At 35.1% G+C, this 15,381-nt stretch overlaps 3 long non-coding RNA genes across 3 annotated transcripts; 1 reads left to right on the forward strand and 2 right to left on the reverse strand.

Moving 5' to 3' along the window:
- Positions 1-1,039: 1,039 nt before the first annotated feature.
- LOC124449824 lies at positions 1,040-5,084 on the reverse strand. Its single transcript, XR_006949613.1, has 2 exons — positions 4,818-5,084; positions 1,040-1,151 (listed from the first exon to the last, which is right to left on the reverse strand). It is a non-coding gene; the product is annotated as an uncharacterized LOC124449824 (long non-coding RNA).
- LOC124449822 lies at positions 1,960-3,084 on the forward strand. The gene is made up of 2 exons (XR_006949611.1): positions 1,960-2,154; positions 2,743-3,084. It is a non-coding gene; the product is annotated as an uncharacterized LOC124449822 (long non-coding RNA).
- Positions 5,085-7,292: 2,208 nt separating the features above from the next.
- LOC124449823 lies at positions 7,293-7,661 on the reverse strand. The gene is made up of 2 exons (XR_006949612.1): positions 7,550-7,661; positions 7,293-7,468 (listed from the first exon to the last, which is right to left on the reverse strand). It is a non-coding gene; the product is annotated as an uncharacterized LOC124449823 (long non-coding RNA).
- Positions 7,662-15,381: the final 7,720 nt, after the last annotated feature.

Below are 15,381 nucleotides of genomic sequence, written 5' to 3' on the forward strand. Positions count from 1 at the left end.
TTGAATTCTTTATAGTTGACTTTTTGGTCTTTGCAACGTACTGCGCATGACTTCACTACTCAACACAGCACACCCAAACAGAGCAATAGAAATAACTTTCAATAGAAAAAACAAGAATTTGAAACAAAATAATGGGTAATATTTCGTCTTTATTCCAAAGACATCATCAGACTTCATAAGATGTCTTTGGAATAAAGACGAAATATTACACATTATTTTGTTTCAAACTCTTGTAATATCTTGAATATCAAGAAAACGAGATGTCCCTCTTCGGAATTTGTTTTATTTTGTATTATTTGAAATTGTCTGCTTGTCCTGGTTATGCGCTTCTAATGTTCAGTGGTTTGACCCAGTGTTAGTCAAAAGAAATTCTAATCGCTAATTTCAAATTCAAAGTACTTTAAGATGAAAATTACGAGACATGATTTTCTAAAGACTAACATCTTACCAATAGAGTTGTCTATAAGGTGCTTGCATGTAAATAAATCCACGAATGAAAAGCAGTAAATTATTTTCACGTACTCTAGATCCACCATTGAAAATGATGACATTCATTTTCCTGGTAAAAAAGGGCGCTAACTGCTAATTCTAATTGGTACTAATCATATATTTCATACTTCTTGTCATATATGTCAATGATAATATATCAAAAAACTACGGTGACAAAATCTCTTGACGTTCAAAAACCGAAATTTTAATTAATGACATTTAAATGCATGATAAAAACTGTCCTAGTCATACGTATGTAATTTACGCAAACAATTCAAACGTTCCTTTGAAGATAGGCACATCAAAATTATGTACAAGTTTAAAAGCAAGCATTAAAAAATCGCTGATACAGCTTGACCATATTTTACCCCAATGACACGCCCCCCTAAATCTCATTTCAATTTTCTACGCTTTTTCGTTTTCTTTAACTTTGCACAACCCTTTCCGTACCATCCTGCTCCCAAAAGTCCATGGTCAACCCACCCTTCCATTTCATCGACGTCGCCCTCGGTGTTGTTTGCCAAACAAAGTTTTTCTTTCTCTTCCTTGGACTCAATTTTTTGACAAGCAGTGCTGCTTCAAGTTCAAGATTTTTGGTGCTTTTTGTGTTTATTTCGTGTTTTCGCAATGGAGTAGACAAGTGAAACATTGGATCCTTTTGCCTGAACAAAAAAGGGAAAATCTTATAATCTAAGTTGTTATGACTCTAACGTTATGAAGCTAAGGCATATTCGCAATAAACGTTGGCTAGGCATAGCTACGTAGGACAAGTAGTACAGAGGTCTCGACCAAGGCAAAAGACTGTGGTACATTCCCCGTCAGTGGCATAGATACCACACAAGTTCGTTCTTGCTGCATGTGTAAATATGGCTGTCTTAGAGCAACATAATATTCATATTTCATAGATATTTCATAATATCTCATACTTCATGTTATTTCATAAAAACACTGGTGAATAATCGCGCGAGAGTAGCGGCTGAACTAAGTTACCATGCCTGGTACTTATAAAGAAGTCAACCCTCAGCTACTGTCAGCCTAGTAGAAACAAATACGATCATAAAGACCAATCCACCTTTCTGACGGTAAACACACGTGTCAAAAATACGAGATCAAATTACAAAATTCGAACAATCAAATGTCGGACACAGTGTTGATGAGTTTAATATGCAATTGTCAAAACGCAATCTACACGCACCAATTTTAGAGCTCTTTAAGAAATTAATTGATAATTAATCTGAGCATGCGCAGTCGACTTGACCAGCTCCTTAGTTCATGGTCATGACAACGACCAACTGCATCTAATAGCACCGATTTTGAAGTAAATAGCATGCTTTTAACAATTTAATGGAGAAACCATCTGCGCATGCCCACTTGACTAATTGTTCATAGTCATGGCAACGACTTACTAGATGTATTTGCACTACATTTGTGGCAATTAGCTCGGTTGCATAGAATAGAGAATAATAGAAGGGCAACTCGCAGGTGAAACGCGTGGCATATTTTCTGTGCGCATGCGTTAGGTCCGCCATTACTCTGGCCAGTAACTTGACGCTGGCGTACTATAAAATAATATTGGAAAAGTGCGATTTGGGGATAATAATCGCCTAAAACGCAAACTGTTTTGGAAGATCATGGAATTTTGTGACAAAACGTGAAAGAAATAAGGTGAGAGACCATTATTTAATTCCTCGCAAGTCCGTAAAGGTTTTTTATTGGTAAAAATTACATGTTTCAATGTAGGGTGTTTATGTTACTGCCTATAGAGTTGTCAGTATGTTAGGTGAATAGAAGTCCAGAAGTAAAATCTCTTGCGTTTTCGTCCTTTCTGAATTATAAATTTCAAACTTTTGAGGTGTTATTATAAATGTATTATTTAAAACACAAACTTGTCAGAGTTTTACTTGTACCAACGCTGTAATATTTCAGGTTGCAACTTGCCAACTTGCTGAACTATAAATCAAGTTAGTCAACCAGCTAACCAAGTAATCCAATATTGATTCATGATGCTTGTGTGTGAATTATAACTGATAATAATTTGCAACATTCAGTTTCAAACCATGGAGGGTTTGTTTATCATTTTAAGCATGAGTGAAATGTTAATATGTTAATAGTTGCGCATTTTTAATACCAAATGTAGTTTTAGTGAGGTATACACTCTGTTTGCCTTATTTATAAATTTTGCCTTGTTGTGATTTGTGCTCTATTAAATTTATTGCAAATAGTTATGACTTATTTTCTGATATTTTTTTCTAGTTGTTATTTTGGCATTCAGTTCTCAAGTGAGGATTATGTTGCAAGTGTCTGGTGTTATGTAGTTTTAGTATGTTGGATTAGATTTTAGTGGCTACTGGTTGCAGTAGCATGTTAAACTTTGTTTGTTAAATTCTATTACGTTTTTATTATGATTGGGCGGTTTTTGTAAGGGTGCTCTATTAAACATTGATCACAATTTCTTCAGCTTAATTGTTTAGTATACCACTATTTATAGAGAAATTAGCATTTCTTCTGCACCCCCATCTAGCTTAAGCTAGGAGGGCTGCACACCCCTCTCTTATATCCATCTCTGAATAAAGTTGTCATTAAATTTTTTAAATGTAAATATGTGTACTGAATTGCTGTATTTTATTCTGTATATTCTATTGCATGAAATGCACACATTCTAAATTTAAACTGTTTTGTGTTAAAGATTTTTGTGCACCATGTAAATCTTTAATGACAAAGACATGTTCTTAGCCTTGTAACCATTAAGAAAATATAATATTTATTATATTGCTGTTATTTTGTACATATTTTTCACTCAGAAATGTCTTTATCAAAATAAGTTTCCAATGTTATTCAATTCTCAAATCGCCCAAAGCATTGTATATTGGGTTTGCTGTGGATCTTTCTCACGTCTCACGTGTGCGTCTCTACTGCAACTTTTTGATTCGAGATTATAAAGTTGTACTTTTTCCAAAGCTATTTTTAACTGTTTTCGAATTACAAGGAGCCAAATGTTGCTACTAACATAATGAGGGAAAATGCCATTGCATATGTGTCTGGTTTTCTTCTAATGAAGAGTTTCAAACTCCAATCTTCTCTGAAATGCACCAATGCTCTTTCATCTACAGAACTGGATGATAGCAGAAAGTTCTTCTGCCACTTTAAAGCATTCGATAAAAAAAATCTGATTTAGGAGGACTACAATCACCATCTTCTCCTTATCTGGAATACATCATCAAACTTGAAGACACATTTATTAAGACGTTTTCTGTCTACACAAAGAGCGAAGGTGTTGGTCGAAGTATATTAGACACCGTCAAGTCCATACCAAAGGAATTTGATTGCTGTACGGAATTCCCATTTGAGTTCTTGCAGAAAATTTTTGTAAGAATGCGTATTTATTACGCTGTAAAATTGGCGAACCGCATATTCGCAACAACTAAAAAGAAAGACAGAAAGTACATTAAAGTCACACACCTTTGAGGGCTTTGTGCATATAATTTTTTGTCCTTTATAAAACTAAATTGAAAACAAAAGCTTTTTATATCACAATGATATATTTAACATGTAATACATCCAAGTTCATTTAAGTCCTCAGGACTTGTGAACCTCAGAACCTGTTCAAGCTTTCCGACTGAATTTCGCTATAAATATATTAAATAAATGCATTTGTTAAATGATATATACAAAATACTTGCCTTTTTATTTCAATTTCTTTCAAAAAGATGCCAAAAACAGCCAACAGCTCAAAAAATCTACATTTTAACCCACTTTACGGCTTCCACTCCATATATTTTCATAGTAAATGTTGTACACTTTACTGGCCAGAGTAATGGCGGCCGTCACATTTCCGGTATGCGCGAAACAAACTGCGCGCCACGCTTACATCAAAGGTTACCGACGCGAGTTGCCCTTCTATTATTCTCTATTCTATGTCGGTTGGTCGCAAATTATCAAAGAAATCATCTGGGCATGCGTGGTAAGGATTTCCTGGCAAAAAGGTTTCGGTGTAATGATTAACGATAATGTGCTGTAATATGCCACTACAAATGATGCGCATACTTTAATTGTTATGTTAGTTTTTCTGTATTGATTAACGTAGTACTTTTCTTTATCTCAAACACAGGAAACTTAAATGTATACGTAAACACCTTTATGAATTAATCTTTATTCTAAAGTATAATTAAGAATATAAAAATTAAATAATCAGTTTATTGCAATATTAATTAAATTCGCCAGAAAGTGAGTATGTATAATCCAACATGGTCAGGAAAAATATTTCAAATTACATTCACATAAAAAAGGTTTTTAAAAACGGTATCTTTGATTCCTTCCGGGCTACTAACCTTTTCACAGACTGTTTTTGCAGTTTAAAACTGTTCATTGATTTGGTTTTCTTTCACTGAAATTTTAGAAGCTCTTGAGTTCGGTTTGTTTTTCAATTCGTCATTCGACTTGACAGCAGCATGCACTTGAACAGGGACATTGTGGAATGTTTCGAGAAAATACACCTTGCGATCACCAATCTTATAAAATCGTTCTGGTTGTGGTCTTGGCCATGGTTGATCGTACCAATGTTGACCAACATTTTGAATAAGTCCCAAGCATTCTGTCCTTGAAGGCTCATAACTATAAATCTTTCCATTTACCAAATAATCATATACATCACTACCCATTGGACTTTTCGAATCTGAGGAGTCACAATTTAATTGTTGAACGACACTTGAATGGGAATCATTTATCTTAATTGTCTGACAGTTACCAACTTTACATAACATTTCAAACTTTTTGTCATTCGACATAATTAATGGATATTTCATTGCCTCTTTGGCAGATGGTCTGTCTTCGGGTCGTAGATTTGAAATCCACGACAAAAGGTCTTTAAGTGCCTCATTCAAGCCTTCAGGTTTTCCATTCAACATGTTGATTGGTCTATGTGTTGTTGTTCGAAAGGGATGTTTCCCTTTTGTTGAAACATAATACATTACCATTCCTGCATTCTAAAATACAAATGTAATAACAACAACAAAATTTCATATGTCTTAGAACCATTCTTCAATATTAGACTAATGCCAAAGTCAGCAATCATAAATTTGCCTTTTTGACCTCGGTGCAATATTTCTCCGCATAGACCTCACGCTCGTTTATTTGGAGCTTGATAATTTAGTTATTACGTATTTACGTATTTCAGTGTTTTATAAACTACTTTAATGTACTTTATATCTTTTCTGCAAATTTCTATTTCACATGCTCCTTGTGAAAATTAACATAATTCGATGAGGTAAACGTGTTTGAATGAATATTTCATTCCATCTAAATTAACATAATTTTAACAAAAGAAGTCCAGTTTTCGAATGGAACGGCGTGGTATAATTATAATGAATCAACCAAAAATGCTCTGGTATACGAAAAATTGTCAATAGAAGCTAGCTTTCGAATTCACTCACGTGTTATAAATTAGCCAACATAGACTGAAGTACACAAGTTTACGAGTAACAACCAATGAAATTCCAGTTTTCAACATCACTGCTGTGATAGAACGCCAAACGGAAGGTAATTATTTATTGACTTTCTTAAGTACAGTAAGAATAAATATACTTCAACTCTTGTTTTAGACAAAAAGGTATGTTGAGTTTTTCAACGTTACTATAAGACACAAACGCTTTGATTGTGAGTAAACACAATGTTTGTAAATCGTAGACAACAGGTAACTTCCAGAAAAAAACGCGGGGATGAACATTTGTAACTGAAGCAACTTGACACAAAGTACCAAAAAACGAGGTCAGACATTCAAATTTCGGACACTGTCGATCAGGTTCATCAACGCAATCCAACGTGTAACAAATTTCTCCAGAACGCGAGCCAATAATGAACGTCTTAACAATGTAATCAATTGGACAAGCTATGGTAACAGCAATAAGTTTTCCGTCAGGAGAATAATTGATATCATTAAGCAAATCAAAGTAATTGTGATGTTTTGGGTGAACAGCCAACCTTTTTCGATGGGCTAACTGGAAATTTTCAAAATTGTCAGAAAGATTTAAAACGCGCCACACACAAAACAGCCCGTAACGATCACATATTGCAAATTCCCACGGCCAAATGCAGGATTGTAGCAGCATTTTTCAACTGCTGAATAATAATCGTACACACGAACGCGTTGTAGTAGTTTTAGACTGTCAACATCAAAATAGAACAGTTCACCATCAGTGCTTCCTGCCAAAAGACGGCTGGCATCAGGAGATAGAGCCAAACAACTAAAGCCATCAGCACGATACCGCGCTCGCAAATCTATATAATCTTCAACACCACTTTCATTCCCACTTTCACGTCTTTCTTTTATCACTTGCTCGTCACGCTCATTTGCCTCAAAATCCGTATTAAGAAAAGGGCAACCTAATTGAATGCAATCAACTCCACTAAATTCAACTTTAAGATCAATCCATTGGTCGGGTCCGTCTTTTATAGATTCTTCTACGTTCCACAAACCGTCTGGTAGTTTATACACACGACACCAAAAACGATCCAAGTCATGGGGAATATCAGGATTCAAACGAATAGTGACGGCAATTCTCTTTCCATCTGGGAAGAACTTAAGTTGAGAAGTGCGAGCATGAAGACAGTTTATGCAATATACCGGTTTCGGTAACTTTCCGACCTGATGCTCAGGTAAGGCAAAAACAATCAAAGCAAAATTGGTAATATGATCTCTAAGACGACGACTGAGTGCTGCACTTGCAGCTATTAAAGAACCGTCCCAGGAAACGGACCATTTTGTATCTGGGCAAAAATGTAACACATATTTTTTCGATTTCTTTTGAAATTTTATGTCCATGAATTTCTTCACATCAGATTTAAAATCTTCACTGATAAGTCCTAGTGCATCGCTCCTGTGACTGTACAAGAAACTTTTCATTGATGAAAAATAACACAAACAACGTATTTCCATATTTGTTTCAATGTTGACAACATGCGATGGCAAAATACCGTCTAGTTTCTAAATAAAAAAGAGATGTTTTAATCTTAATGTGAAAAGCTCACCAGAAGATCAATACATTAAATATTTTATTATTTATACCTCGCTCATACATATCTCATATTCAGGAAAGCTGGGAGATGACGAACGTTCAGATTCATCATCAGATGAATTGGAAGACATCGCGCAACTCTTTTCCAAAACCTAGAAAAAATCGATTTTATTTCGAAATCGCTACCATTCTCCTCTCGGAAGCATGATTTTGCGAAAGAGTTTGGACACAGGAAGTAAAATTTCCTGGTGTCCGCCATTTTTGTTTTAAAAATAAGCAAATATCTGGCAAATATAGAGAATTGAATGGTGAAAAGACAAATTCTCCGTTTTGTTTTCTTATTCACGAATAGACAGCGATATGGTTTACTTTAAAATCGGAAAATCGTCAAGCTACGTTCTTAGTTACCTGGCGCTCGACGTTTTACCCTCAACTATTTAACTGAAGCTAATTTTCCAGAGTTTTGGAGATAAAACAAGTCAATAAGCGGAAACTTTCAGTGCAAAATATTCCCCCGTTCAACGTTACGCAAGTCACCCCTTCCACATCAAAATAAAATCATTTGAAATGGTGAATAGTTTAAAATGCAATTGGTAAAATATTCTTTAGAAATGGTCAACGAACAAGCGTCATTTTAAGTTACCTCGAAAATGAAATAGGCTGTTGCATGGCCTACTTCAATTACACGGCCTGATATCTTGCCATAGCAAGGTAAAAATGCAAGGCCATTGAATTTTCCGGCGGTGCTCTTCGAAATTTTGATCTTCTTCCTTCAAAATTGTTCATTGGCCTTACTTTATGGTATAATCTTGTAGCTAAAATCTAGCGATCATTTCAAGAGTTTATTGGCTGAAATGGTCCATTTTTCGCCGAGAAATCAAAGTTTATAAATTGGTGCGATCGGCGGTTGTTTTGTTTATCACGCGCTCGTCTTCGTTCGAAATTTTAGCTCTTAAATCTATCGTGGATTATCTATATTTGGTATCTACTTGTTCCTGATACTCTCCTATATTTCTACAAGATTTTGGAGTCGAATTGTATACATTTTTCTTTTATTTACGAAAATCTTCAAACACATAATTATAGCGATGGTGCTTCCTATTTTCAATTCCTTCTCTCAACTACGCCTATGAAAATTTCATCAAATCCAAACGATTTCATTGGTAAATCATACTATCAGGAGGACCAGGTAGGTTGTACAAGGTTGTAGGCTGATAGTATATTAAGAAGAGATTTTGGGAATTCATGAGAACTGTTATTGTTCTTTTCAACATACCATTCTATTTTAAGTTTGATCGATTTATTGTTTATATTGATGTCCCAGGATGGAGAAGAACCAATACCAAGATTTCCAATTAATGAGGAAGCTTGAAAAGGTAAGGGATAGTATGATTTACCAATGAAATCGTTTGGATTTGATGAAATTTTCTTAGGCGTAGTTGGAGTAGGAAGGACACCGTTGAAAATAGGAAGCGCCATCGCTATAATTATGGGTTTGGAGATTTTCGTAAATAAAAGAAAAAATGTATACAATTCGACTCCAAAAATCTTGTAGAAAGGTAGAGGAGAGTACAAGAAACACGTAGATACCAAATATAGATAATCCACGATAGATTTAAGAGCTAAAATTTTCGAACGAAGACGAGCGCGTGATAAACAAAACAACCGCCGATCGCACCAATTTATAAACTTTGATTTCTCGGCGAAAAATGGACCAATTTCAGCCAATAAACTCTTGAAATGATCGCTAGACTTTTAGCTACAAGATTATACCATAAAGTAAGGCCAATGAACAATTTTGAAGGAAGAAGATCAAAATTTCGAAGAGCACCGCCGGAAAATTCAATGGCCTTGCATTTTTGGCCTTGCTATGGCAAGATATCAGGCCGTGTAATTTAAGTAGGCCATGGCTGTTGTGTTGTATTGATTGTTTTAGCTTTGCTATACTTCCCTTTAACACGATGAAAAAAGCTAAAATTCACACTTACCAGAATAAATATTGTCAGAGCACGTTTCAATAAAGACGACATTAAACTACAATAATTGATTTTAACAACCACGAGGTCGAAAAGGTCTGACGTCTGAATCTATTCTATCCACTAACACATATCCCAGAAGTCAGCATTAATATTTAACACGTCAATTACCAGTGTGATCAGGAAAAGACCCTTATATTTCTTAATATAAGTTTTAGTATTTCCTTATATTTCCTTGAAATATGCATTAAGATTTTAATTTATTATATTTTATACAAAAACCACTCTATATCACGGACACAAACGAAGTTAAGTGAAACTTCATTAATGTAAACGCAAGTCCATTGCTGTAGAAACGGATTATTGGGGACAATGGACGTTCCGTATAGGCCGATGTCATTAGCACTTAAGGGTATAAAGAATTTGATATTGGCAAACTTTGATAATTCTTGTAAAATCCGTAGTTAAGTCTTGATCTTAGCTTATATCTGCTCGTTGACGGTCTTACAACTATATCTAACAGCATTGATAGTTGTAGTTCTAGTCAATATCTGCTCCATTCATGTTCTGTGCGATGCGTAAATAACAGTTAACAACACTGTATGGATTGTATGGACTGTATGGACTTATCAATTGATATATTAACTGAATTACACACCTCACCCCGTTCACTTTCTACGCCTAATTAAACAATTCAATGACCTTGTCAGCATTAAAGATTGACAAAAAAGTAAACTGCATCGATCTCAATCTTCATCGGAGTGAGCACCTACAGTGGCACTAAGGTCAAACTCGATGCATTCTACAGCTGTTTTGCGAGTTCGTTCCTGGTCAAAATAAAATTAGCTTGCAAATGTGAAATGAGTTAGTGAGCTTTTGATTGAAGCTGGCATTTTTCTCCGACTGCTCCAGTTTTCTGCCGCTGGGAATTTTGTAAAGGGTTGATATTTACAGAAAGTATGGCGTTCAGGAGAACCGTTATAAAAGTTCTTCTGAGGTTAAAACAGCGTAGACGAGGTTAATATGAATTCATTGTTCGTATACCGGAGTATTTAAATTTATTACTCCTTAAAAAATAACGTTTTAGCTGCATTTACACTATACCGGATTTGCTCATCACGACGTCTTCATTTGCTTTAAAAGGGGTAATTGTTCGGAGTAAAAGCCTATTAAGTGGATAGATTTAGTCTATTTAATCGTGTTTCTGACGCTGAACAATTTTACTGCCTTTTAATATAAAGAATATTCAACCTGCTGCGATAGCAATCCGGTATATTGTAAACGGAGCCTTAATGAAGACGTGTTGAAAAAAAACATGGAAAAATGTCGTCGTTTTATATTCGCGTATTGCGTAATGATGGGTATTACCATTATTTGCCAAGTAAGGACCAAATTCATTTCCTCATCACAATTCTGCGTCCATGTTCTCGATCATAAATCTTGTTATCAACTTGGGTTAAGTCAGATTAGCACTAGCCTTCCACCCCCTCCCTCCAGCAATTAAAGTATTTTTTCAAGGGCTGCACTGAAGTAGTTCTCTTTCATTTAAAAAACATTGTTTATATGGAAGCTTTTTTCTATTGGCAAAAATCATCTATCATATTGCTGTCTCTCTCAAGCCATGAATTCCATGCTTCTTTTTTTGGAACAAGAATCTTTTGCTCTTTAACAAACAAAACAAAACTTTGCTGGTTTTACTTTCCTTTCATAAATAAGAATGTATTATACATTTTATATTTTACGCATATCTCTCTATTGCTCTCAATAAGCAGATAAAATGTCGAGTTTTTAAATGGACGGGTCATACACTATAGCGCACCAGCCTTCTACTATATATCGTTTTGCCAAGATTGTATAATAAGGACGTATCTCTATATCAACACCTTCCACAAAGCAACATCCGGAAAACCAACGGAAAACAGTTTATCTCCGGTCGGAGAAAATGTCACATGGCTAATAGAGTCACAATGCATATCAAAATCTTGAAAGCTACCTTTATCATAATCAATTACTTTCACCAGTCGATCTAAAACAAAACGAAAATTACAGACAGCAAAAATACTTAATTAAGTGATTTTAAAGTAAAGCATTCGGTGTCATTAATTCTCGAGGAAATAAAAAAGCACTGAAAAGAAATAAAAAACTTTTTAACGAGAATTTCACCTAAAGCTTTTTTGATTCATATTTCCGACGTAGCTACGTCGATTTTGGACGTTTTTTTAGACTTAAACTATGTGGGATACGTAACCCTAAATTGTGATCTTAATTTTCTTGTCAGAAAACCATCGATAATCCAGTTTTACTAATGGAAGAAAACTAGATGAGAAAAATTGACATAATTTGGAGTAGATAAAAAACTTTAACGATTTCAAACTATTATCTTTCAAGATATAGAAACGATTTTCAAATCATTCAGTGTTGTTTTGCAGAACGTTGTAAAAAACTTCTTAATTTATACCTTTGGTTCCAACAGCAATTAAATGACCCTTAGGCGATATTTCCAAGCAAGAAGCCCATTGTGTCAACAAAATAGTTCGAAAAACCTGACAATGAACACATTTCCATCAATGATGGACATTTTGTCTGCTCCAAGCACAGACCTCTTACAAATACTGACCTTTCTCTGGGACAAGCTGTAGAATTGTATCAGTTTTCTCAGACCATAACCACTGTACACAATAACATCGGGCTCTGTTGGCGAGAATCTTGCCAAACTTGGCGGTAGATGCAAATACGCAGAATTCAAAGGGAGAAAACATGCTTATTTCAAATTTATTAAAACGATTTTCCATAATAATTTATTTATCTTTCATTATCTTGAGCAACTACAATCAAGACAAGAAACAAACTACAATTTCTCACCGCATCGTCTTTTTTCAAAGCAATTCCTTCAGGTGTTATATTTGGAGCGGGAAAAGTTAACCAATCAACAAGCTCGCAGAAATCCTTCGACCAATCCGCCTTCCAGACGCTAACCCTACGATCAGCGCTCGCAATAAGCCACAATCTGGGAGAATTGAATGATGGATGATCGTTCTAAAAACAAGGTTTTGATTATTAATAAGCCCTTAATGACCAAGCGCGAGGTCTTTACAGAGAAATAATGGACCGAAGTTTTTTTTGTACAGACCGATCCCGTAGGGTGAGATTGTACAAAAAAAACAGAGGTCTGATATTTCTCAGTAAAGACCGAGAAAGCGAGGTTATTAAATAGATTATTAGATGGCATTATTTGACCTGAAACGAAGCTTGCCTTCTCGTCCTTGCGGTTTTTACGAGTTGATTTTCACTTTTCTAGTTTTCGTTCATAAAAAGTAAACTCGTTTCATAATTGTATCGTCTAGATAGTTTTCCAAGTGTTTTTCCTTCGAATTACATTCGTAAATGGTTTTTTGTTTCGTTTATTTCGCGTTTTGCTGTTTGTTTTAAGATTTTGTTTACATTTGACAGTAAAATTACGCGTTTTGGACCGTGGTCGATTACGTAAAAATAATGGACAGGCAAAAATGTTTCTGAGCCAATCAAAGCGCATCATTTAGCAGGAAGTGACACTTGCCATATAATAATCATCATCAATAACCAGTAAGATGTTAAGTTTGGTAAATATTGCGAAAGTGCTTCAAAAACATTTTGAAGTAGGTTAAGACTTTTTATTCATAAAACAACATAAAGAAACGTTTGCACTGATTGGTCCATAGCTGAGTTTGTATTAGTTTGTGTGAACTGCTCTGAGCTCAATTAATTAATCAATCAAAGAGAATTTGCATATCAATCATGAATACATGTTAAAGGAAAAATAAAAACAATTATCTGAAACTTTCGCATTATTGCTATTTTAGATAAGAAATAAAAGATGTTTTTGTGTTGGCACAGGCTTATGCAAACCTTGGAGAGGCTTATGAGAACTCTCAAACAGGTGCACTGATCTGCTCTCAAGTTCTCCCAAAGGACTCTTCCGTTTGCATAAGCCCGTAAAAACACAGTGAAAATCTTTTATTTCTTACTCAGTTCTATTTTTGCAGAGTGTTTTCATTGTACCTTATGTGAAGCAATGTCCATATCAGTGATTGGTGCTCCCTTATGATCTTGGATCAAACGGACAGTGAGGCCAGTAGCAGGACTACTTATGGCTACCACACCATCTGTACTACCACTCATAAAAACACGACCTATACAACAAATTTATTTCTAAGGTACGTCAAAATTGTCATTGTTCAGTTTGACCACTAGAGTTGAACTACAATTTGACTCGATGATTTTCATAACCAAATAATCAAATAATCTACCATCCTCAGTTATACTTAACAAACCCAAGTTATAAAAACAACACAAGTCAACATCCACAATCCCATCATATCCTCAAACATTCCAATATTCTTAACCACACCAAGTCATCCTCAGCCATAACATTTTATACTTAAAAATCCCAAGTTATTCATAAGCTCCAAAGTTATCCTTAACAACAACAGGACAACAGGGAGATGAAGAACCAACTATAAGGTAGATACCACACATACCACTGTATACTAAACCACTTATAACACTGTGTTCTACAGGTAGATATCGCATACATTACAGTATACTATAGTTAGATACTAGAAACATCACTGTATATTATAGGTGGATACCACGTATACCACTGTATACTATACCACTTATATCACTGTATACTCTAGATAGATATCACATATACAGGTGGATACCACATATACCATTGTATACTATAGGCAGATATCACATATATAGGTAGATACCACATATAGCACTGTATGCTATAGGTAGATACAACATATATCACTGTATACTATAGATAGATAACACATATATCACTGTATACTACAGATAGATACCACATATATCACTGTATACTATAGGTAGATACAACATATACCACTGCATATTATAGGTAAATACCACATAAATTACTATATACTATAGGTAGATTCTGCGTGTATCAAACAGCGACTGGTCCTTACCACAGGAAGAAAAATTGATAACACTAACGCCCCCAGAATGAGGATGTATTTTCATAATCATTTCAACTCTTCCAAGATCAAAGAGTCTTACGGTTCCATCATCAAAACCAGCCACGCAATGTGATAGTCTTAATGGTTTCTCCACTGGTTCCATGTGAGGATGCGCTGTGGCTATCACTTCACCATCTTGTAAGACATTATGTGTTGGTTCACGTGCAGGTGTTGGACAGAATGAAACACAATTACAGCGCTATGGAGGAAAAGAATTTTTAAACAACTGATAGTCAACATCGACGAAATTTTTAGAGATGAGTTACGTTTTGGTCCCGTGTAAGTGAAAGCTTTTATTTATAACATATACAAGCGCGCAAAAGATCTCTTTATCTGTGACATATGAAGAGCCTGAGCGGGTTCAAAGAGATCTCTCTATTTGTGACATATGAAGAACCTGAGCAGGTTCAAAGAAATCTCTTTATCTGAGACATATGAAGATCCTGAGTTGGTTTAAAGAGATCTCTTTATCTGTGATGTATAAAGAGCCTGAGCAGGTTCAAAGAGATATCTTTATCTGTGATGTATAAAGAGCTTGAGCAGGTTCAAAGAGATCTCTTTATTTGTGACATATGAAGAGCCTGAGCAGGTTCAAAGAGATCTTATTATTGGGACATATGAAGATCCTGAGTAGGTTCAAAGAGATCTCTTTATCTGTGACACGTGAAGTTCCTGAGCAGGTTCAAAGAGATCTCTTTATCAATGACATATGAAGAGACTGAGGAGGTTTAGAGAGATACCTTTATCTGTGACTGATGAAGAACCTGAGTAGGTTCAAAGAGATATCTTTATCTGTGACATATGAAGAGCCTGAGCAGGTTCAAAGAGATCTTATTAGTGGGACATATGAAGATCGTGAGTAAGTTCAAAGAGATCTCT

The sequence above is a fragment of the Xenia sp. Carnegie-2017 genome, unplaced genomic scaffold, assembly GCF_021976095.1.
Source record: "Xenia sp. Carnegie-2017 unplaced genomic scaffold, XeniaSp_v1 HiC_scaffold_23, whole genome shotgun sequence".
NCBI lineage: Eukaryota > Metazoa > Cnidaria > Anthozoa > Malacalcyonacea > Xeniidae > Xenia > Xenia sp. Carnegie-2017.